The sequence below is a fragment of the Trachypithecus francoisi genome, unplaced genomic scaffold, assembly GCF_009764315.1.
Source record: "Trachypithecus francoisi isolate TF-2019V2 unplaced genomic scaffold, Tfra_2.0 Lachesis_group13, whole genome shotgun sequence".
Taxonomy (NCBI): Eukaryota; Metazoa; Chordata; class Mammalia; order Primates; family Cercopithecidae; genus Trachypithecus; species Trachypithecus francoisi.
The window spans coordinates 84,524,225-84,546,550 of NW_022681458.1; the positions used below are offsets into that span (position 1 = coordinate 84,524,225).

The window sequence follows — 22,326 nt, forward strand, 5'->3', positions numbered from 1 at the left end:
TGATAGAAAACAACTGGCAGACATTAAGCAATACCAATTAAGAGCATATAAAACAAATGTCTTTGTTTTAAAACATTAGAGGAAAAATGTTTCATCTACATATTTTTAAAACAAAAAGATATTTCTTTTGACATTGCATAAGCTTGAGACCTAAAAGGAATAGGAGCTGCATCAAGGCTGATCTGTCATGGGCTGCAGGGCTAATACGTGTTTCTTCTCTATCTTCAGGCTGATAAGAAATACACAGGGGCCAGGGGCCATGACAAGTTATTGTATTCCTAGTTTGTTTATATTCATTTTGCACACATTATCACTAACTGTTGAGCTATGCTGAAATTGATATTTTCTTTATATTGTATTGCACTGAGGTCAGTATACAAGTAGTAAAGTGCACAAGTGCACTTTAGGTCAAAAACAGTCAACAATCAATAATTTCATATGGTTCAACCAAAAAGTTACTCTAACAGGATGTTAATATTGAAGTTTTGATTGAGATATCCAATACCAACCACAGACATGCACATCAGACTGAGGTGCTAGACAAAAATGCAAGTGTAATGATAAAGTAACTGTCTAATGCTGATCCAAAGACTCTTGGATGATGCTTTACAACACACACACCCCCCCATGAAAAACCACTGAGATCAAAACCTGGAATGTTTCCTGCAGCTCAGAAGACCCCTTAATGCCTCTTCTCAGTAAATACAGTCCCCACCTGTAATCACTATTCTGACTTCATGACCATCCATTAGTTTTGTCTATTCCTGAACTTCATATAAATCAAATCATATTTGTCTATTCCTGAACTTCATATAAATCAAATGAGATACTACTATATATATAATATATATAGTATATAGTCCTTTGTACTTCTTGCATTCATCATATCTGTTTAATCTTTGTGGCATGTTACATTGTTCTTCTTTATTGCTGTGTAGTATTTCATAGTATATGTATATGTTTTCCTATTAACAGGAATTTGAGCCATTTTCAGGTTTTTGCTATTATGATAGTGGCACTATCAACATTCTTGAACATGTCTTTTGGTGGACATATACATTCACTTCTATTGGATAGATAGTATGCTTAGGAACACAGTCAGTACATCATAAGGCTCAGATGTGTTTAGCTTTAGTAAATACTGTCAAAAAGTTTTCCAAAGTGGTTATACAAATTTGCAACCGAATTCAATTGCTTCACATCTTCCCCAACATTGGTATTGCTAATCTTTAATTTCCTGTAATGTGGTGACTGAGTAGTGATACCTCATTATGGTTTTTATTTGTGCTTAGGATAAAGCTGTCTAAGTATCTTTTCATATGTTTATTAGCCATTTGGATATCCTCTTTTGTGAGAAGCCCACTCAAGTCTTTTGTCTATTTTTCTTTTGGGTGGTGTGCTTTTTCTTTTTCTTACTTATTTGTATGTTCTTTGTATATTCTGTATGCAAGAGCTATTTCTTTTTATTTTCTCCCAGTCGATGACTTGTGTCCTCACTCTCTTAATGGCATCTTTAAATGAACAAAACTTCTTAATTTTAATGAAGTACTTTTTTAAATTTGTAAATGTATTTGAGATATATTATATACAGTAAAATCACTATTTTTTTTTTTTTAATTTTTTGAGATGGAGTCTTGCTCTGTCCCCCAGGCTGGAGTGCAGTAGTGTGATCTTGGCCCACGGCAATGGCAAGCTGCGCCTCCTGGGTTCACGCCATTCGCCTGCCTCAGCCTCCCAAGTAGTTGGGACTACAGGCGCCTGCCACCATGCCTGGCTGATTTTTTTGTATTTTTTTTTTTTAGTAGAGACGAGGTTTTGCTGTGTTAGCCAGGATAGTCTTGATCTCCTGACTTTAAGATCCGCCCGCCTTGGCCTCCCAAAGTGCTGGGATTACAGGCATGAGCCACCGCACCCAGCCAAAATCACTATTTTTAATGCATAGTTCTATGAATTTTGAAAATGCGTGATGTATCACTACCACCATAATCAAGATATAGAACAGTTCCACCACCACTCAAAAATTCTTCACACCCCTTTGTAGTCAACCCCTCATCTACCTCCAGCGTTTGGCAACCACTGATCTGTTCTCTATCCTTAGAGTTTTGCCTATTCTAGAAGGTCATGTAAGTGTAACTCAACAGTATGTAGCCTTTGAGTCTGGCTTTGTTCACTTAGCATAATGCATTTTAGATCCACCCATGTTGTTTGTATCGATGGTTCTTTTTTATTGCTGAGTAGTATTCCATGACATATCTATGTTACAGTTTTTCCATTCATCAGTTGTTTCAAGTTATTGGCGATTAATGTTACCTTGCTTATAGTGGGAGTAGACTTTAGGCTTCCTGGTAAGCCTGTGCCTCAGAGAGTGTCCCTCCTTTTTTTTTTTTTTTTCCTTATTTTTAAGAGACAGGGTTTCACTCTATTGCCCAGGCTGGAATGTGGTGATGCAGTCATAGCTCACTGCAGCCTAGATGTCCCAGGCTCAAGTGATCTTCCTGCCTCCGTCTTCCAAATAGCTGAGACCACAGGCATGCACTACCATGCCTGGCTAATTTTTCAGTTTTTCAATATTTTGTGGAGACGAGGTCTTGCTATGTTGCCCAGGTTGGTCTTGAGTTTCTGGCCTCAAGCAATCCCAAAGCTGGAGATTGCAGGTGAGCCACTGGGCCTGGCCCTGCCACACTCTTGTTCCTTCCCCTGCACTAGATTGTTACTAGACACTTGCTAGCCTGGTAGGGGAAGGGGCATTCTGCAATACTGGTTCAGCCTCAGTCTCAGGCGGGGCCTGTGTCCCTGCATCTTGGGGCTAAGGGCCTACCCAGCAATCCTGCTCTTTTTCCCATGGCAGACAAATTCTGCCTCATGATTTTGATGTTTTTGTGAGGGAGACAGTTTCCCGCACCTCCCCCAGGAGAAGAGCATTTCTTCATTTCCTTCTTCCAGTTGTGATGGGTCCCCACTTGTACCCTAGTGGGTTTGTGGCTTTTCCTCCAGCAGTGATAGGTGTTCATTCTATAGGACTTTGGATCCTCTCTGGCAGATCTGCACTGCCATAGGATGCTTTCTCTACTCTCCTACCCTGACTCTGATTTTTTTTGTGTGAGCACTCTGTGAGATCTATGGAGAAAAGCCTGAGAGTGGGTGCAAATTCCTCTTGTGTTTGTAGCTTCCACAGGTTCTATATTCTCATGCTCTGCGAAGTCATTAAAACTTGTAAATCATTAAAATTTGTCAATTTATTACAACATTTTAGCTGCAGTCTTCTGACTTCCATAGTGACCTCATTTCCCCAGATGCTCTGCAGCAAGTAAGCCAGTTGTCACATCCTGGCTCTCCTTGGAGGCATCTATCTTTCCTTAAATTTCAGGCTAATTTATTGCCTTGTGACCTCTGCTCTCTGAGGAGTTCAAGAAAAGTCCTGATGTAGGTGATTCAGCTTTTCTTTGTGGTTAAAGTGAGAACAATATTCTGTCTAACTTTCTACACCTAAATGGAAGCTCATAACTCCTAATGAAATATAATTCATCAATCTTTTTTGTCCTATTTAAGAAATCACTGGCTAATGGTAAAGGGCCATTATCAAAGATATTCTGCCCAAGATTTTGCTGCCTAACAGGGTTCCTGCCAGAAGTAAGAGGACCCCAAAGACAGTGGGATGGGACAACAATAAATGGGACCCTGATGGATAGAAAAGAAATGGCTAGTCAAAGGTAAATGAGCATGACCCACATCAGGAGCATCTTTCCTGGAAAACCCAGCTAGCAATCAAGGCAACAGCACTGCTTGGAGGGCAAGGGTCAGCATGAACCTCCCGCCTAGCTGACTTAGGACAGTGTCAGTCACCCATCAACTGAGAACTTTGCTTTCCTTTTCTTTAGCCCTCCCTTTTCTTTTCCTCCTCCCACCTCTGGGCCCCGAAGGTTTAAGCATCTAGGTAATGAAAGAAGAAGCTGTCTTCTGCATGAAGAGGGAATTGCTAACTAATATCTTGGAACCAAGCACTGATTTTGAACCAAGACTGTTTTGTGACTTAAAGTTACCATGGACCTCTCTGTAACTCAAGAGTGAGCCATGCGTTCTGCTGAGTTTTCAGCTGGTGGTTGGAGAAACATCTGAATGGAGGACAAAAACAATGCCACATTTTGATGATGTCTCACACATCATGCTGTACCATATACCAAGCATACTTTACTGAGTGTCCCCTACCCACCAGGCATCCTAATAGATGCTTTCTATGCATTTCCTGATATTCTCTTCAATGACAAATCTAAGCTGAGATGTGCAGAGGTTGCTGTAGAGCATCTAGTCACTGAATCAAGGCTGCAGCTCGAAGAGACAACATAACATGTAGCCTCTTCAGAAAGGTATGGTCACACGAGGATAAACAAATATCTGAACGTTCAGGGATGAAATCTGAAAAGCGTAAATGCAGGCAGACAGTGGGGGAAATCAGAGCATAAAGCACACTGTAGTAAAATGGATTCTGTTTTTTCTAGAGAGGGTGTTATCATTGGAATTTGTATTCATGATGAGGGACTGAGCTCAGTAAATTATAGCTGGGATCTGGGATCAAAACGATATCATAAAAGAAAAGAAGTAAATCTATAAATTCTGCAGTCATTTAAAATGTTAAACTATGCTTATAATTTTTTTTAACCTGGAAGGAAACTTGGCAATTTATCCCTGCCCTTCATTTTACAAGCCTGAAAGCTGAGCCCTGAAAAGATGAAGTGACTTGCCTGAGGTTCATACCAGCTGATTCAACTTGTAATTCAATATTATCTTGGCCCTACAAAGGTTTGCATACAAGAATTCTACAAAATAATAGAAGATATTTATTATACTGTAGGCTCCAGTGTGCTATAAAGTAGGCCCACAAAGTGTGAAAAATATTACTTCATTGTATCATAAATTTGACCTTTCTAAAACTAATATGCCAGCTATAATAAACATTAATTAAACATTTAACCATAATTTTGTTCTCAGCCTTGGAATTTAAAAGGGCTTTTTGGGGGTAATTTAGATGATTTGTGTCTTTTAAGAGAAGTGTTAAAGGAATTTTGAAACAATGCTCTCGTGCTCTCTCTGTCTCTGTTTTGTTTCATTTTGGTTTTTTGTCAGTAAGAGTTGCTGTAGCAAGCAGAGGCATTTGGGCCTCTCACCAGAGGATGACAGGAAAGGGAGGAAGGAGAGCTCTCAATCTCCTGCTCCCATGAAACCTGCTCTTCGATCCCCCAAGTTTTCCCAGACTACTGCCTGAACCAGTCTGTTAGCTGTACACTCGATTCCGTAGCATCCTTGTCTTTCCATGGCATGGCTAGGAACATCCTCCCCAGAGCCATCTCATTTTTTTTTTTTTTTTTTTTTTGAGATGGAGTCTCACCCTGTCACCAGGCTGGAGTGCAGTGGTGCGATCTCGGCTCACTGCAACCTCCGACTCCTGGGTTTAAGCAATTCTCCTGCCTCAGCCTCCTGAGTAGCTGGGATTACAGGCGCCCGCCACCACACCCAGCTAATAGTGCTGGGATTACAGGTATGAGCCACGTGCCTGGCTCTCATAATTGTCTTTCTTTGCTTCCATGCTGGGTGGCTGAGTGCTGCCTGGTGGTCAAAGGGGAAGAGTTAACTTCATCTGGATGCTCAATGCCACATGAGAGGCTTTCGTCCTGTCCTTAGTTTGCCCACTCTCCCCATGCCTTTTATGACTGTTTCCCATGGTCGCCACTCCATAGGACCCATACCCAACACCATACACTCTCATCCTCAGACTCCCAGGAGACAAGCCACCTCCTTCTTTAGCAAGAAAATTAAGTCATTGAGGAGTGAAACAACCCCTAATTTCTTCTTCCCCACCCTATGCCTTTCTGTCTCTTGCCAGGCACTGGCCTTCCTCTAGATGAAGGGTGTGATGTTTCCTATGTGTTCAAGTTCAGTCCTTCTCCCAAAAGTCTGGAACTGTGACCCACCTAACTACTTTAGAAATGTGATGCTAGTGATTATCGCCTTTCTTTATTTTTGTCTCTCTTATTCTTTGTAGTGTTTCCTTTAGCCTATAAACATGGCTAAGTAAAAGACTATCCAAAGAAGTCTTCTCTTGTCATCCTCAAGGTCTTGGGCAGTCCCTAGCTCTACTCTTTCATTTGAAATCAATCCTTTGAAAGAATAGTCTACATTATTGTCCCAAGAATTTCTGACTTCTCAGTCTACTGAAATCTTCTCCACCCCTTAATGTCTCCAGTGATCACCGTGTTACCTAATCCAGCAAGACTCTTCCATTCTGATCCTCCTGGACCTCTCCCCTTCACTTCCTTGTTGATGACCTACTCTTTGACATTCTTTACTCCCTCAGCTTCTATAAAACCTATCTTGCCATATCTTACAGTGGTTCCTAGTCTTCCTGTGTATTTCCCATTGTCTGCCCACTTCTAAAACCCTGGAACCTTCCAGTTTTCTGTCCTTGTTCTTTGCTCTTATTTCTTTACTTCATTGGCCACTAAGCCTCCTCGTGATTCCGCCTACCCTGATATGCTAACTGCTCTCAGATCTCTATTCCCATTTCTGCATAGTTCTCTCTTCGGCTTCATGTATCCAGCTACATGCTGATTATATCAACTTAGAAGGCTGAATGCCTCAAATTCAGTGTCCAAAATAGAAATCCTCATTTTCCTGTGGTAAATTTTCACTTCTTTCTTGAAACTCCGCTTCCTCTTTTCTCTTACCTTCGTAGCCATTTATGTACTTTTGAAAACTTTATCTATCTGCCCCTTCCTTTCTATCATGAAGCCCTGGCCATTGTTCCTGAGCTATTGTACCTCTCATGGCCATGTTTCACATTCTGCCCTTGAGAAACCGTTTCTCTAAATTGCAGGCAGAATGCTCTATCTAAAATTCAATTCAGGCCAAGCCCAGTGGCTCATGCCTGTAATCCCAGTGCTTTGGAAGGTTAAGGTGGGAGGATTGCTTGAAGCCAGGAGTTCAAGACCAGCCTGGGCAACAGAGCAAGATCCTATCTCTACAAAAAAGGGTTTAAAAAATAGCCAGGAGTAGTGGTGCATGCATGTAGTTCTAGCTACTCAGGAGGCTGAAGCAGGAGGATTTATTGAGGCCAGGAGTTCAAGGTTACTGTGAGCTATGATTGCATCACTGCACTTTGATTCAGCCTGGGTGACAGAGTGAGTCCCTGTCTCTTAAAAAAAACTGTAATTCAGGTATGCCATTCCCTGATGATACCATCTCATTTGCTTACAGTAATCGCCCAACTTTGTGGCATGGCTGTCCAGGTTTTCAATAATTTGGACCCTGGCTTTCTTTCCAGCCTCCTTTCTTGACACACTCCACTTTACACATTACAATTTAGAGATATCAAACTCCTTGTAATTCACTCTCACTCTACCTCTGCACAGTACAACATTCTATTTCCTGTCTCTGTGCCTTTGTTGTTGCTATTATTGGCTTTGCCTGGAATGCCTCTCTTACCTTCCTTTGTCTGAATAAATCTCATTCATCTTCAAAATTCAGCTCAAATGTCTGATACAGGAAGACTTTGATGAATCCCTGACTAGAGTCAATACACTCTTTGTTCTCCCTAACTCCTGGTACATAACTCTGGCTTGCCTGTGATTATGATTATGTCACACTGAAAACTCTATTTCCCCAACAGAAGTGCAAGCAGGAACACCATCTTATTCATCTTGGTGTAAGCCTCCCCCTACCCCTGCCCTAGATTTTCACCTAGACAGGTGCTCAGTAACTCGCTGAAGTGAAGTGGATAAGCCTTAGGCATTTTGTTTCTTCTTCCCAATACCTCCTGATACAGTACCCTCCTCACTACCTTCTTTCTAATGTATTTCTTAGGAAACTTGCTGTTGAAACAAGTATATGATGTGCAAAGTCATCAAGAAGTAAAATACAAGACTGAATTGTCAACATTGAATATTCCGAGATGCCAAATGTAGTTTTAAAAATAAAACCTGACTACCCATAAAATTGAGGTGTATTTTAGGCATGAACAAAGTCACCAGGCACTTAGTTTTCTTCTTCATCTCATTTGTTTTTGTGCTCCTTTTTGTCTCTCTAGCTGATTGTATGACCCAGTCAAGCAGCCACAAGTAGTTAAGAAAATCAGATAATGTTGAGATGGAAGATACCTTTTTGAGTAAATATCACTTGAACTCTCTCTCCACATTTGGTAGTTCTCCACAGTATCAGTTCCTTCTATAACTCGCCTTCTGCACAGATTTCAGCCTCCTTTGCTGTTGGAGAGCAGACTTGGATTTAGGTTTCACAGATCAGATTTGAGCAGTACTTTAATTCAAATAGAAATTTCTGAGTTCCAATTCCAAGGATGATGAATGGCTGATGTCGTACTTAGACTCACCCTCACACAGTAAGCAACTATAGAAACTTGACAAAATGATATAAAAATGTTTGCAGGCAATGGATAACCAGTGTATGGATGAGATTTTTAAAATAAGAGAAGTTTTAAAAATGAGCCTCATATTCACCCTGGATTTCTTCTTGAGGTCATCTTTCAATATGGGGTGTATAGAAACAGCCTAAGCAGAGAATGATAGTCTTGATAGGTAAAAGAAGCAGAGATTGGAGTTTGGGCTGCAAAGGCAAATATGATTTGGGGGCAGGATACTAGAGATGAAGGACTGGCATATAAAGAGCCTCAAAATGTGTATAAAAATATTCCTTGGGTCCTTTATCAGCTTCTAAGTTCTGAATGCACAGGATGAGATACTAAAAGACAAACAGAGAACAACCACTAGAAGGCTGAGAACCAAATAGAGATTTCAGAGATCACAGGACACAGGCCTGGGGAGGTGTAGGTCTCGGAGTTCTAATTTAGTCAAAGTAGAGAAATCTTGGTGAACTCTCTAGACATTCAGCTGAGACCCTAGAAAGGCCATGCCGTAGGGGTAAGGGCTGTACTCTAGGATTATGAAGAAAATAGAAACAGACTTACCCTCTAAAAGGCCAAAATAAAGCATCAGTAAGATTCAGAAGATTTTCTGGCAGCTTAAGTGTCTTCCTGACTAAGGCTCAACACTGTTTAGAGGAAAACAGTATAACCCAGAGGCTCTACAAAATATCATTTGCAATGTCCAAAATATAATAAAAATTACCAAACATTCAAAGAAACAGGAAAAGTGACAGACAGATAATCAAGGAAAGAAACTGTCTCAGAGATTATCCAGATATTTGTAGTTAAAAGACAAGAACCTCAAGATAATTATGATTAATTTGTTAAAGAAAGTAGAAGTAAAAATGGAAAAAATGAATGAAAGTATGTATTTCAGTAGAGAATTTGCAGATATAAAAGTGGGTCAAATGGAAATTCTAGAAATGTAAAATATAATGTCTTAAATTAAGAATCTATTGAATTGGCTTTATCAGTAGACGGGGCATAACAGAAGACAGAATTAGTGACCTTGAAGACAAGCCAATAGAAGTATTCCAACTGAAGCACATAAAGAAAAAATAATAAAATGAAAGAATAGAGCAGAGAACATAAGAGAGATGTGGAACATGGTTAAAAGTTGTATTATATATGTAATTAAAGTCCCAGAAAAAGGAGAGAGAGAATAAAATAGAGGCAGTATTGAAGAAATAATACCTAAGAACTTACCAAATCCAATGAAAGACATCAACCTATATTTTTAAGAAGCTCAACAAACACCAAAGTAGACAAACACACCAAAAAAAAAAACCACACCGAGGCACTTGATAGTCAAACTCCTGAAAACAATGGTGATATGGTTTGACTGTATCCCTACCCAAATCTCATCTTGAATTGTAGTTCCCATAATCCCCACGTGTTGTGGGAGGGACCAGGTGGAGATAATTGAATCACAGAGGTGGTTTCCCGCATCTCGTTCTGGTGATACTGAGTGAGTTCTCACCAGAGCTGATGATTTTATAAGGGGCTTCCCCCTTTTGCTGGGCACTCATATTCTCTCCTGGTACCATGTGAAGAAGGACATGTTTGCTTACCCTTCTGCTATGACTGTAAATTTCCTGAGGATTCCCAGCCACGCTGAACTGTGAGTCAATTAAACCTTTTTCCTTTATAAATTACCTGGTCTTGGGTATATCTTTATTAGCAGCATGAGAACAGACTAATTCAGATGGGTAAAGAGAAAGGGAGTTATATGAAGAGACAGATATGGCATGGCCATCGTTTTGCTGGTATGGTCACACATGAAGGCAGTCTGTTCTGAGTCACTGGTGATGCAACAACTTCCCAATTGCGCCAGAGACAGTGTGGCTTCTACCTGTGGTACATGGTTCTGGATGTTATTTCTGGAAGCTTAGTCTGGAGCTTCCATAATTAATACATTCTGCTAAGCTATCTAGGGTGGATTCTGCTGTGTGCAACTGAAAACTCTGACACAGAGGGTGTCTGGGTCCTGCAGTGCTATTTTGACAGGCCTTCTTGCTGGCTGCAGGTTAAAGATGAACAGCAGACAGAATCAGTAATGATTCATCATTCTCCTGGTCCAAGCTGAAATAGATCTTGCAGGCACACACTATGTTGGATCACCTTTGAAACAGAGGTAATCACAAAAAGCTCATCCATCAGTCACATGGCCCACGTGACAAGGTATAGGGAAGGAGATGCATATAATAAGGATATATCAACATCTGTAGATGTAATTTACTTTCATTTGTACTCTGACATCATTTAGGGGGTGTTTGCTCAGGAGGTACAGCAAGTTGCTTCTTTTGGAGCATTAGGGATCTCTACACAATATACTTCCTTGATTAGAGAAGAGAAAACAACATAATTGGAGGAACTTAGGTGTCCAGTTTACTATGGGAACTGGCAAGGATTCAATAGTTTCTACCAATTTAAGGCAGTTGTTCATGAGTATTTTGGTGTGGTCAATTGTGCTGTGCATCATTAGCATAATCAGTGCTAGTGATGAATTCTTTGTATTATCAGCTTCCATATAGTCACTGCAGTCGGGGGCATTTTTGGAGAAGTTTCCTGTGGTTAACCATGGATACAATATTGGCAGAAGAAAGTGAGCTCTGAGGAACCATAGGCATCAATGCCAGAGTGATTTTTGGTCACAGCAGCAGATGGCATTTCCTCTATACAGCTATATTGCACTATCTGTGGCTCTTGGCAGGTAGCTAATTGAAATTCCCAGGGTTCGAGGACTTGATGAATCTACATATTAGTTCCAAGTAAAATATTCCAAGTAGCCCTGCTCTTAAAATGTCTTAGTTTTTAAAGTATATCTGTCTGCATTGGGGTCTATTTTGTAAAGTTTGAAAGAGGCTGTACTTTTTAATGTTCTTTATAATGAGGGCCTTGTATTTCTGTGGCAAGTCATAACATCTCACATGATGTTTTGCAAATGAGGATACTTGGTCTGGAATATAGATGTTCGCATTTTAGAATGACTTTATGCAACAAAATTTCAGGCAACCATAATCTCAAGTACTGGGTAATTTAGGAGGCGAAGTTACAACTTGGAGTTGGAAAGCCAATATTCTCAAAATATCTGTTAAAAATAAATACATAGCTATTAAAAAAATTTAAACATGTCTAGTGGGACAGAATAGAGAGTCCAGAAATAGATCCACACATCTCAAGTCAGTTGATTTTCAACAAAGATACACAGTCAATTTAATGAAGAAAGGGTAGTCCTATGAAAAAACGGTGTGAACCATTGAATATCCAGATGCAAAAATAAGTGAGCCTTAATACATACTTCTACCCTATGTAAAATGAACTCAAAATGGATCATAAGCCCACATGTAAAACCGAAAACTACAAAACATGGGGGAAGACAACTTGGGGGAATTGTTATGATCTTGGTTTTGGCAAAGATTTCTGAGATACGACACCAAATGCACTATCCCTAAAAGATATAATTGATCAATTGGACATCTTCAAAATTGTTGAAAGACACTGCTAAGATAATAAAGAGACAGGCCATCCACTGGAAGAAAATATTTGCAAATTGCATGTCTAATGAAGAGTCGTGTACAGAATTTATTAAAATTTCTTGAAACTTAATAATAAACAACTGAATTTTTAAAAAGAACAGAATATTCAGTCACTTCACCAAGGAAGATATATGGCAAATAAAACAAGAAAAGATGTTCAATACCACTAATTAGTAGAAAAATACAGGTTAAAACCACAGTGGGATATTAGTATTACCTATCAGAAAGTCTAAACTAAAAAATCTGACCATGACAAATATTGTTAACTGGAATTCTCATACAGTGCTGGCGGAGAATGCAAAGTAACATGGTCATTTTGCGAAACATTTTGGCAGGTTTCTTTTTTCTTTTCTTTTTTTTTTTTTTTTTTGACAATCTTGCTCTGTCACCCAGACTGGAGTGCAGTGGTGAGATCCCAGCTCACTGCAACCTCTGCCTCTTGGGTTCAAGCAATTCTCATGCCTTAGCCTCCCGCGTAGCTGGGATTACAGGTGCCAGCTACCACGCCTGGCTAATTTTTGTATTTTCAGTAGAGACAGAGTTTCACCATGTTGCCCAGGTTGGTCTAGAATTACTAACCTCAAGAGATCCACCCATCTTGGCCTCCCAAAGTGCTAGGATTACAGGCATAATCTTGGCAGTTCTTTATATGATTTTGGCAGTTCTTTATACTATTTTGGCTGGGTTTGGCAGTTCTTTATACTATTAAACACACACTTACCACATGACCCAGTAGTCCTACTCATGGGTGTTTATTCATTTAAACTGGAAATCTATGTTGACACACAAACTTGTAAGTGAATATTTATAGCAACTTTATTTATAATTGGTAAAACTGGAAGCAACCCAAATGGCCTCAACCAGGGAAAGGATAAGCAAGCTGTGATACTTCCATGCAATGGAATATTACTCAGCAACAAAAAGTAACACACTACTGATACAAGCAACAACATGGACAAATCTTGAATGTATCATGCTAAACAAAATATGTGAGACACAAAAGGCTACATTCCATATGATTTCACTTACGTGATCTTTTGGCAAGACAAAACTATAGGAACATAAAATAAATCAGTCCTTGCCAGGGGACTTGGTGGGGAAGGATTTCCAATTCAGAAGGGATGAAGGAAAGGAGGGAAATGAAGGAAATGAAGGAAGGAAGGAAGGAAGGAAGGAAGGAAGGAAGGAAGGAAGGAAGGGAGGGAGGTCACATCCATGGCCCTCATTTGTTTTCCAGAAGTTGCACATTCTGTTCTCACTACCTGCGTGAGGCAGAATCTACTTATACTTGCCATGCCTGGCTGCAAGCTGAGCAATGCAGTCTATTTTAGGTAGTTGATGCCAGCCAAAATTCAGAGATTATTACTATGAAGTAAGGAGAGAATAAAATAACAGGGACAACTAGCAGACTCCAGGGTTGTGAGTTGCCAGCAAGGAATTTGGGGGTACCTTTCTTTCTAAGACTCTACCTCTGCTTCAGGTATTCTCACAAAGATTCTCTATGGCTTATTATCTCTAAGGCCAACTACACGGTCCTCTGATCAGCACAGTTCTCCTGGAGGGCTAAGCCTGTGATATTGTTTCAGGGAAAATTTTAGGGGAAAAAAACATTTCGTTAAGTGGTCCTTGGCTTCTCTTAGTCTCCATCTACTGTACCTTCTCTTTATCCTCCCTACCTGCACTTGCTATGTGATTGCTAAATATTTGTGGAATAAATAAATGAAACTTTGCTTTAGAAACAAAAAGGTTAAAATGTGTCAATTTACTGTTTCTATCGGTCAGGAATGGCATAATACCAGCAATATCATATGGTGCAACCTAATGTGCAGATAAGTGCAAGGTGTGTTGGCTCCTATGAGAGTATATTACCAGTGCAACTTTCTCTGGAGATCTGCTCTTTACAATAATGTCATAGATATTGTGAATGTGCTCCTCCCCCACCCCCCATATTGTCTTCCTAGTGCTCATCTCCCATATTACATTTATTATATCTGATATACATATTTGTTTGTATGTCTATTTCTGGACTCAAGCATATGAAAGGAAGGGTACATTTATTATTGAGTTTTGTATCACTAATGCCTAACACCAGTCCTAATCCATAATGGGTACTCAATAAACACAGCATTAATTTACTATACCTTTGAATATGCTGCATTTGTAACAAATTGACTTTATTTTAAAAAGTGCTATAGGAGGAATCTTGTGTACTCCTTTATGTTCTCTGATAATTTACTTGTATTTCAAATAGCTTACATCTGGCTTTTATATATTCTTGATGGTGTTTTTAAACATTGTATTGTAAAATTTGCTCATGCCATTAATGTATCTGAGTCTATTTTAGGCAATCCCTATAGATTGCATAACACCAGAGCTCATTCTGGTTTCTATATATACTTTCCTCCAGCTAGAAACTCAGAAGGCAGATCTAACTGCCTTTTGTAGTTTGCCCTTTACCCTGGCATTGTTTGATTGGGGAAACTTTAGGCAGTGAATGAGGGAATAATTGGTTAGAAAGACTCAAGTCTTGATTTCTTGCTCTTAGCTCCAGATAGCACAGGAAAGCTTTTATCAAGAGAATTTCAAGGTCAGAATGGAAAGTTTGCAAATGTACAGATGATACTTTTAAATATATCGTTTATTTTCATAGAATTATGTGGGTGATAATGGAGTAATTAAATATATTAGTTGTTGAAGGAAATCTCTGTTTTGGTATCTGCAGTATTGAAGTACATTTCCACCTAGTGGAGCGTATCATTCTCTGAACCCAGTTCCTGCTTGGTATTCCTTGCCAAGCTGATTATAACCAAATGAATTCCCATCAGAGTATTTTCGCTGAAGACTATTTGAGAAAATCCCTATTTTGTAAATGTCTAAAATAATGTATATTGAGTTTCTCCAATATTGTTTTATTATAATAAATGTTTTATTTGGTTATAGTGGTTTGCTGAAAGTTCTTCTTGTGGATGAGAGAGGCAGACTAGCAAAGGGATAAAGTTGAACAAAAAAAATGAAAAAAGTGATCTTTCAGTGCCTGAGGCGTTTGTAATAAAGAGAATCAACTTTCTGGGCATGAAAAGACCATAAATGACATGTTAAACGTGATTCTTCTGGGCTCTGTGCCTATTTCTTTACTTTCACAAGAGATAGAGTTTATAAAAGACATATGTTGAATGCGTGGGTATTTGAAAGTGACACAAGTTGCTTGTTAGTAATATACTTAGTGATTATTACAAAAATTATTTTTCTTTTATATGGTATAATTTATTCGTTTACTCATTCAACAAATAGTTTTTGTGCACCTACTTTGTGCCAGACATTATGACAGGCACTGGGCATTCAGAGATGAGTAATTCATCCTCAGGGATCTCAGATTCCAGTAGAGGAGGCATACACATAAACATTTGGCTATTATGGAGTGCACTATATACCATGGGAGAGATATGTATAAGAGTTACAGTAGCACAGAGGGCAGCACATAGCCTAAGGAGGAAGGCAGCCATATAAACACCAAAGAGGCAACCCTTTGAACAAATTGTTCAAGGATGGGATTGTTAGCTGGGTAAAATGAGAAGGGGGAGGACCCTCTAGACATTGGGAAGAGATGAGTCAGTCTTCCTTAGATCAGAAACAATGTTTCAGGATGCAAAAGCAGTTCAGTGGTTCTTATTTTTAAGGTGTGAATCAGAGTGTAATGAGAGAAGGGCTAGAGAACTAGGAGTGTGCTAATCTTGCAGGGCCTTGTGTGCAACATCAAGGAGCAGGAGTTTTTCTCTACCTGTGTGATGAGGAGCCATTGGAAGCCTTTATTAGAAGAGGGACATGTTTTAAGATCAGCCTGGGAGCTGGGGACCATGGCACATGCCTGTAATACCAGCCACTCGGGAGGCTGAGGCAGGAGGATTACTTGAGCCCAGAAGTTCCAGTCAAGCCTGGGCAAAATAGCGAGGCCCCATCTCTTTAAAAACCAAAATATATGTAAAAGAGGATCAGTCTCATAGTTGGGAATATTAGGGGCAGAGATGGATTTTATGGAGAGAGGGCTAGAGGCGGGGAGTCAGGCTTCTATTGCCATCGTCTCAGTGACAGATGATGTGGTCTGAACTAGAGTGATGGTGATGGAGGTGGAGATAAAGGAGTAGAGGGATATTGAGAAAGTTGAATGGGCAGAACTGAATGAAGGAGAAGAAAGCCAAAGAATTGAAAGAAATGAAAGGTTTCTACTTTCATTATGGGGTGGATGGATAGATTCATTCATCCAACAAATATTTAGTGAATGCTGAGTATACGCTAGCATTCTTCCAAATATTAGAGAATCAAATTGTGGAAAAGATTCCAAAATCTCAACCCTCGTGGAGCCTCGTTTCTAATGCAAGTTAAGACGACTAACAAGATATATCAACAAAATATATAATAAATAGCACAAGAGAGCAAACAGTGCTAGGGAGAAAAGTATTAAGCAAAGAAAAAGATAGAACGTGGGGAAGGAGGGAAATGATAATTTAGATGGAACTATCTATGGAGAGCCTTATTGAGAAGACAGCAATTGAGTCAAATCCTAAAACTCAATTCTAGGGGAAGTATATTCTAAGCAAAGGGAACAGCAAGCATAAACACCATGCTGATGTATTCAAGAACAGCAATTAGAACAGTGTGGCTGGAGTAAGCAGAGGATGACATGCTCTGGCTAAACAGTCGAACTGTTGGCTTGATAATGGACGATGGGACAAGCGAAGAAGCTGGCAGATATATTAGGAAACTTTTGCAGTAAGGTAGATTAGAGACCATGGGATGAAATGTGATTATATACTGACAAACTGTCCTGAGTGGTGGGGTAAGCCTGTGCCCAGTCCTTCCTCACAGCCAGCCTCCTTTCTTCCCCAGCTTGTCTTGGTGCTCCCAGCTTGTGCCCTCCTCAGCTACCTGCCATCCTTCAGCTCCCTCTCCTCTGTGCCTCACCTCAACCTGCATGTCTGCATCTCACATGTCTCCCAGGTGCACCTTTACCATGCTCTACCCTTTATTCAAATACTTGATGTAGCTTCACCCTACCCCAACCCCTTACCTTCCCTTGTTATAAACAAACTTGTGTGTCAATCATTTCCTTGGTTTTACCACTAGATATGCATCCCTGAGTAATATAATTTAGTTTTGCCTGTGTTTGAACTCTGGTGAATAGAATCAAGTAGTATGTTACTGTACTGTGTTTGGTATCTTTCCCCCAATATTTTGTTATGTGTGGTCATTGTGTACCATCATTTATTGATCCGTTTTGCTGTTGGTAGACATTTGGGTTATCTCTACTTCATGGTTATTAGAAACAATGTTGCAATAAACATTTTTATATGCATTCCCTGGTATATACACTTCTCCGGGGTCCAGGGGTCCATACCTAACAGTATAGAATATGTATCTTTGCAACTTTGCAAGGTACCACCACACTTTTTCCTAAAAAGCTTGTACCAAAACTTGTACCAGCTACATATAAAAGATTCTGCTGTTCCACATCCTTGTGAATATTTCTATCATCCTACTGTATTTTTTAAACCAATCTGTCGTGATATTTCATTGTAGTTTTAACTTTCAGTTCTCTGATTTCTAGTTAAATTGAGGGACTTTCAGCATGTTTAATGGCTATCTGGATTTTTTCTTTGTGAAACTGCTTAAGTCATTCATTCATTTTTTTCTATTGTGTTACCCCACTTTTTCTTAGTGATTTGTACTTGTTCATTAAATATTTTCCATATTAGTTCTTTGTGGGTTATATGGGTGTTTCAGGTATGTTTTCCAGCCCTGTATCACTCATATTCATTCTCTTAATAGTATCTTTCAGTTAAGAAACATTTACAATTTTTATGTAATTGATTTATCAATCTTTGTCTTTTTTGGTTAGTTCTTTTATATTTTATGTAAGAAATAATTTCCTGACTTCAAAGTCATTGATATGGTTTGGCTGTGTCCCCACTGAAATCTCAAGTGGAATTGTATCTCTCAGAATTCCCACGTGTTGTGGGAGGGACACAGTGGGAGGTAATTGAATCATGGGGGCTGATCTTTCCCATGCAATTCTCATAATAGTGACTAAATCTCATGAAATGTGATGGATTTATCAGGGGTTTCCACCTTTGCTTCCTCCTCATTTTTCTCTTGCTGCCACCATGTATGAAGTGCCTTTTGCCTCCTGACATGATTCTGAGGTCTCCCCACGATGTGGGAGTGTAAGTGCAATTAAATCTCTTTTTCTTCCCAGTCTCAGGTATGTCTTCATCAGCAGCATGAAAACGGACTAATACAGTAAATTGGTACCAGTAGAGTGAAGTGTTGCTGAAAATATACCCAAAAATGTGGAAGTGACTTTGGAACTGGTATCAGGCAGAGGTTGGAGCAGTTTGGAGGGCTCAGAAGAAAACAGGAAAATATGGGAAAGTTTGGAACCTCCTAGGGACTTGTTGAATGGCTTTGACAAAAATGCTGATGGTGATATGAACAATAAGGTCCAGGCTGAGATGGTCTCAGATGGAGATGAGGAACTTGTTGGGAACTGGAGCAAAGGTAACTTTTTTTGCCCCGGCCCTAGAGACTTGTGGAACTTTGAACTTGAGAGAGATGATTTAGAGTATCTGGCAGAAGAAATTTCTAAGCAGCAAAACATTCAAGAGGTGACTTGGGTTCTGTTAAAGGCATCCAGTTTTTAAAAGGGAAACAGAGCATAAAAGTTCAGAAAATTTTCAACCTGACAATGCAATAGAAAAGAAAATCCCATTTTCTGAGGGGAAATACAAACTGTCTGCAGAAATTTGCGTGAGTCACAAGGAGCTGAATGTTAATTCCCAAGACAACGGGGAGAATGTCCCAGGGCATGTCAGAGGTCTTCACAACAGCCCATCTCATCACAGGGCAGAGGTGTAGGAGGAAAACATGGTTTTGTGGGCTGGGCCCAGGGTTCCTGTGCTAGGGACTTGGTGTCCTGCATCCCAGTCACTCCTGTCATGACTAAAAAGGGCCAAGGTACAGGTCAGTCTGTGGCTTCAGAGGGTACAAGCCCCAAGCCCTGGCAGCTTCCATGTACTGTTTAAGCCTGCGGGTGCATAGAGGTCAAGAATTGAAGTTTGGAAACCTCTGCCTCAGTTTCAGAAGACGTATGGAAAGACATAGATGTCCAGGCAAAAGTTGCAGGGGTGGGGCCCTCATGGAGAACCACTGCTAGGGCAGTGCAGAAGGGAAATGTGGGGTTGAAGCCCCCACACAGAGTCCTAACTGGGCCACTGCCTAATGGAACTGTGAGAAGAGGGCCATCATCCTCCAGACCCCAGAATGGTAGATCAACCAACAGCTTGCACCTTGCACCTGGAAAAGCCTCAGACACTCACTGCCAGCCCATGAAAGCAGCCAGGAGGGAGGCTGTACCTTGCAAAGCCATAGGAGCAGAGCTGCCCAAGATCATGGAAACCCACCTCTTGCATCATTGTGACCCAGATTTGAGACATGGAATCAAAGGAGATCATTTTGGAACTTTTAAGATTTGACTGCCCTGCTGGATTTTGGACTTGCGTGGGGCCTGTAGCCCCTTTGTTTTGGCCAATTTCTCCCATTGGAATGGCTCTATTTACCCAATGCCTGTACCTCCATTGTATCTAGTAAGTAACTAACTTGCTTTTGATTTTCTAGGCTTATAGGTAGAAGAACTAGGCTTATAGTTCAGATGGGACTTTGAACTTGGACTTTTGGGTTATTGCTGAAATGAGTTGAGACTTTGGGGGACTGTTGGGAAGGCATGATTGGTTTTGAAATGTGAGGATATGAGATTTGGGAGGGGTCAGGAGTGGAATGATATGGTGTGACTGTGTCCCCACCCAAATCTGAACTTTAATTGTACCTCTCAGAATTCCCATGTGTTATGGGAGGGGCCCAGTGGGAGGTAATTGAACCGCGGGGACAGTTCTTTCCTGTGCTATTCTCGTGATAGTGAATAAGTCTCACAATATCTGATGAGCTTATAGGGGTTTCTGCTTTTGCTTCTTCCTTATTTTTCTCCTGCTGCCACCATGTAAGAAGTGCCTTTTACCTCCCACTATGATTCTAAGGCCTCCCCAGCCATGTGGAACTGTAAACCCAATTAAACATCTTTTTCTTCCCAGTCTCTGGTATGTCTTTATCAGCAGCATGAAAACGAACTAATACAGTCATGAATCCATTTTCCTTTTAATCTTCTAAAGGCTTTATAATTTTGCCTCTAATACTCAGACCCGTAATCCTAGACTTGTTTTTTTTTAATGGTATGAGGTAAATGTCTAATATTACTTATCATAAGGATACCCAGTTGTCCCAGTACCTTTTGTTGTAAGCTCTGTCCTTCCCACTGTTTTGCAGTTCCATCTGTGCCATAGGCAAGCATCTCTAAATCTACTTCTGAATCCTCCATTCCATTTTATTTGTCTATGTCCGTGGACAGGTACTATCCTACCTTAGATATTATAACTTTGTAATGAGTATTGTTATAGAGAATGTCCTCCTATCTTGTTGTTCTTCTTCATAAGTGTCTTTTTAACTCTTGAACCTTTGCATTACATTTTAGAAACTATTTGCCAAGTTCTAAAAAAGAAGTCCTGTTGAGGGTTGTTTAATATTGTAATGAATATATGAATAAATTTGGCAAGAATGGAGAGCTTTGCAAAATAAAGAACATAGCATACATTTTCACTTACTTAGGTCTTCTTTAATTTTAATTTCTCTCATAAAGTTGTTTTGTCTTTTTTTCATTAAGAAAGTAAAAGAATAAAGAATGGCTACTCCATAGGCAGAACAGCCGCTTACAAAGTTTTATTGTTTCTTTGCAGAGGTCCTATACAATCTTTTGCCAGATTCATTTCTACATATTTGGTGTCTTTGATGCTATTGAAAATAGTATCTTTAAAAAAATTGTGTCTTATTTTTTATAGAACATAAAAATACAATTTTTATTGATTTTATAAGCAACCTTGGTATACTAATATTAATACATATTAATATGAGTACTATCAATTCTAGTAATTTTTCTGTACATTACATTAGTTTGTCCATGTAAAGGACATTGCTACCTATGAATGACAATCTTGCTTCTTTTTACCAGTGCTTATACCTTTTACCTATTTTTATTGTCTTGCTGCACTGGTTAGAACCTCCATTACAGTATTTAATAGAAGTGTTGATAAGAGCCATTTTTGTCTTGTTCCTGACCTGAAAGAGAACATTCTCAGATTAAAGAAGTTACCTTTCGGCCGGCACGGTGGCTCACGCCTCTAATCCCAGCACTTTGGGAGGCTGAGGCGGGTGGATCATGAAGTTAGGAGATTGAGACCATCCTGGCTAACACGGTGAAACCCTGTCTCTACTAAAAATACCAAAAAAAAGAAAAAAGAAAAAAACAATTTAGCCCGGCATGATGGCAGGCACCTGTAGTCCCAGCTACTCAGGAGACTGAGGCGGGAGAATGATATGAATCCAGGAGGCGGAGCTTGAAGTGAGCTGAGATCACACCACTGCACTCCATCCTGGGCGACAGAGCAAGACTCTGTCTCAAAAAAAAAAAAAAAGAAAGAAAAAAGTTACCTTTTAGTTTTAGTTTGCTAGAAGTATATGTATGTATGAATGTATGTGTATATATATGTATATCACTATTATTATTACTATTATTAAATACCTTTTCTGATTCAATGTTTACCTTTTTTTTCTATTTCCTATTTCATATGCTATACTTTATTCTGGAGGGTTTCTTCTAATCTACCTTTCAGATTATCAATTCTTTCTTTAGCTATTTCTCATCTGCCATTAATCTCATGCACTGATCTTTTTTTTTTTTTTTTTTTTGAGATGGAGTTTTACTCCTGCTGCCCAGCCTGGAGTGTAATGGCGTGATCTCAGCTCACTGCAACCTCCACCTCCTAGGTTCAAGCAATTCTCCTGCCTCAGCCTCCTGAGTAGCTGGGATTACAGGCACCCACCACCATGCCTGGCTAATTTTTGTAGTTTTAGTAGAGACGGGGTTTCACCGTGTTGGCCAGGCCGGTCTAGAACTCCTGACCTCAGGTGACCCACCCACCTTGGCCTCCCAAAGTGCTGGGATTACAAGTATGAGCCACCACGCCCAGCTAATGCACTGAATTCTTAATATCAGTTTTCAGTTTTGGAATTGATATTTGCTTATTTTTCAAAATTTTAAATGTCAGTGTTCATAATTTTAAATTCCTTGCTTATTTTAAGCTGAACTTTCCTCTCCATAAACACAGTAAGCACTGTTGTTTTACAATCTGTTTGTGATAATTTCTACAGATGCCTTTGTTTTTGCTGGTTCTGGCTCAGGTTCTTTCTCTTCATGTATCT

At 39.7% G+C, this 22,326-nt stretch overlaps 1 protein-coding gene across 1 annotated transcript in view; it reads left to right on the plus strand.

Moving 5' to 3' along the window:
* Nucleotides 1–22,326, plus strand: part of CCDC148 (coiled-coil domain containing 148) — a 291,005-nt gene that overhangs the window by 156,065 nt on the left and 112,614 nt on the right. The window lies entirely within an intron of this gene.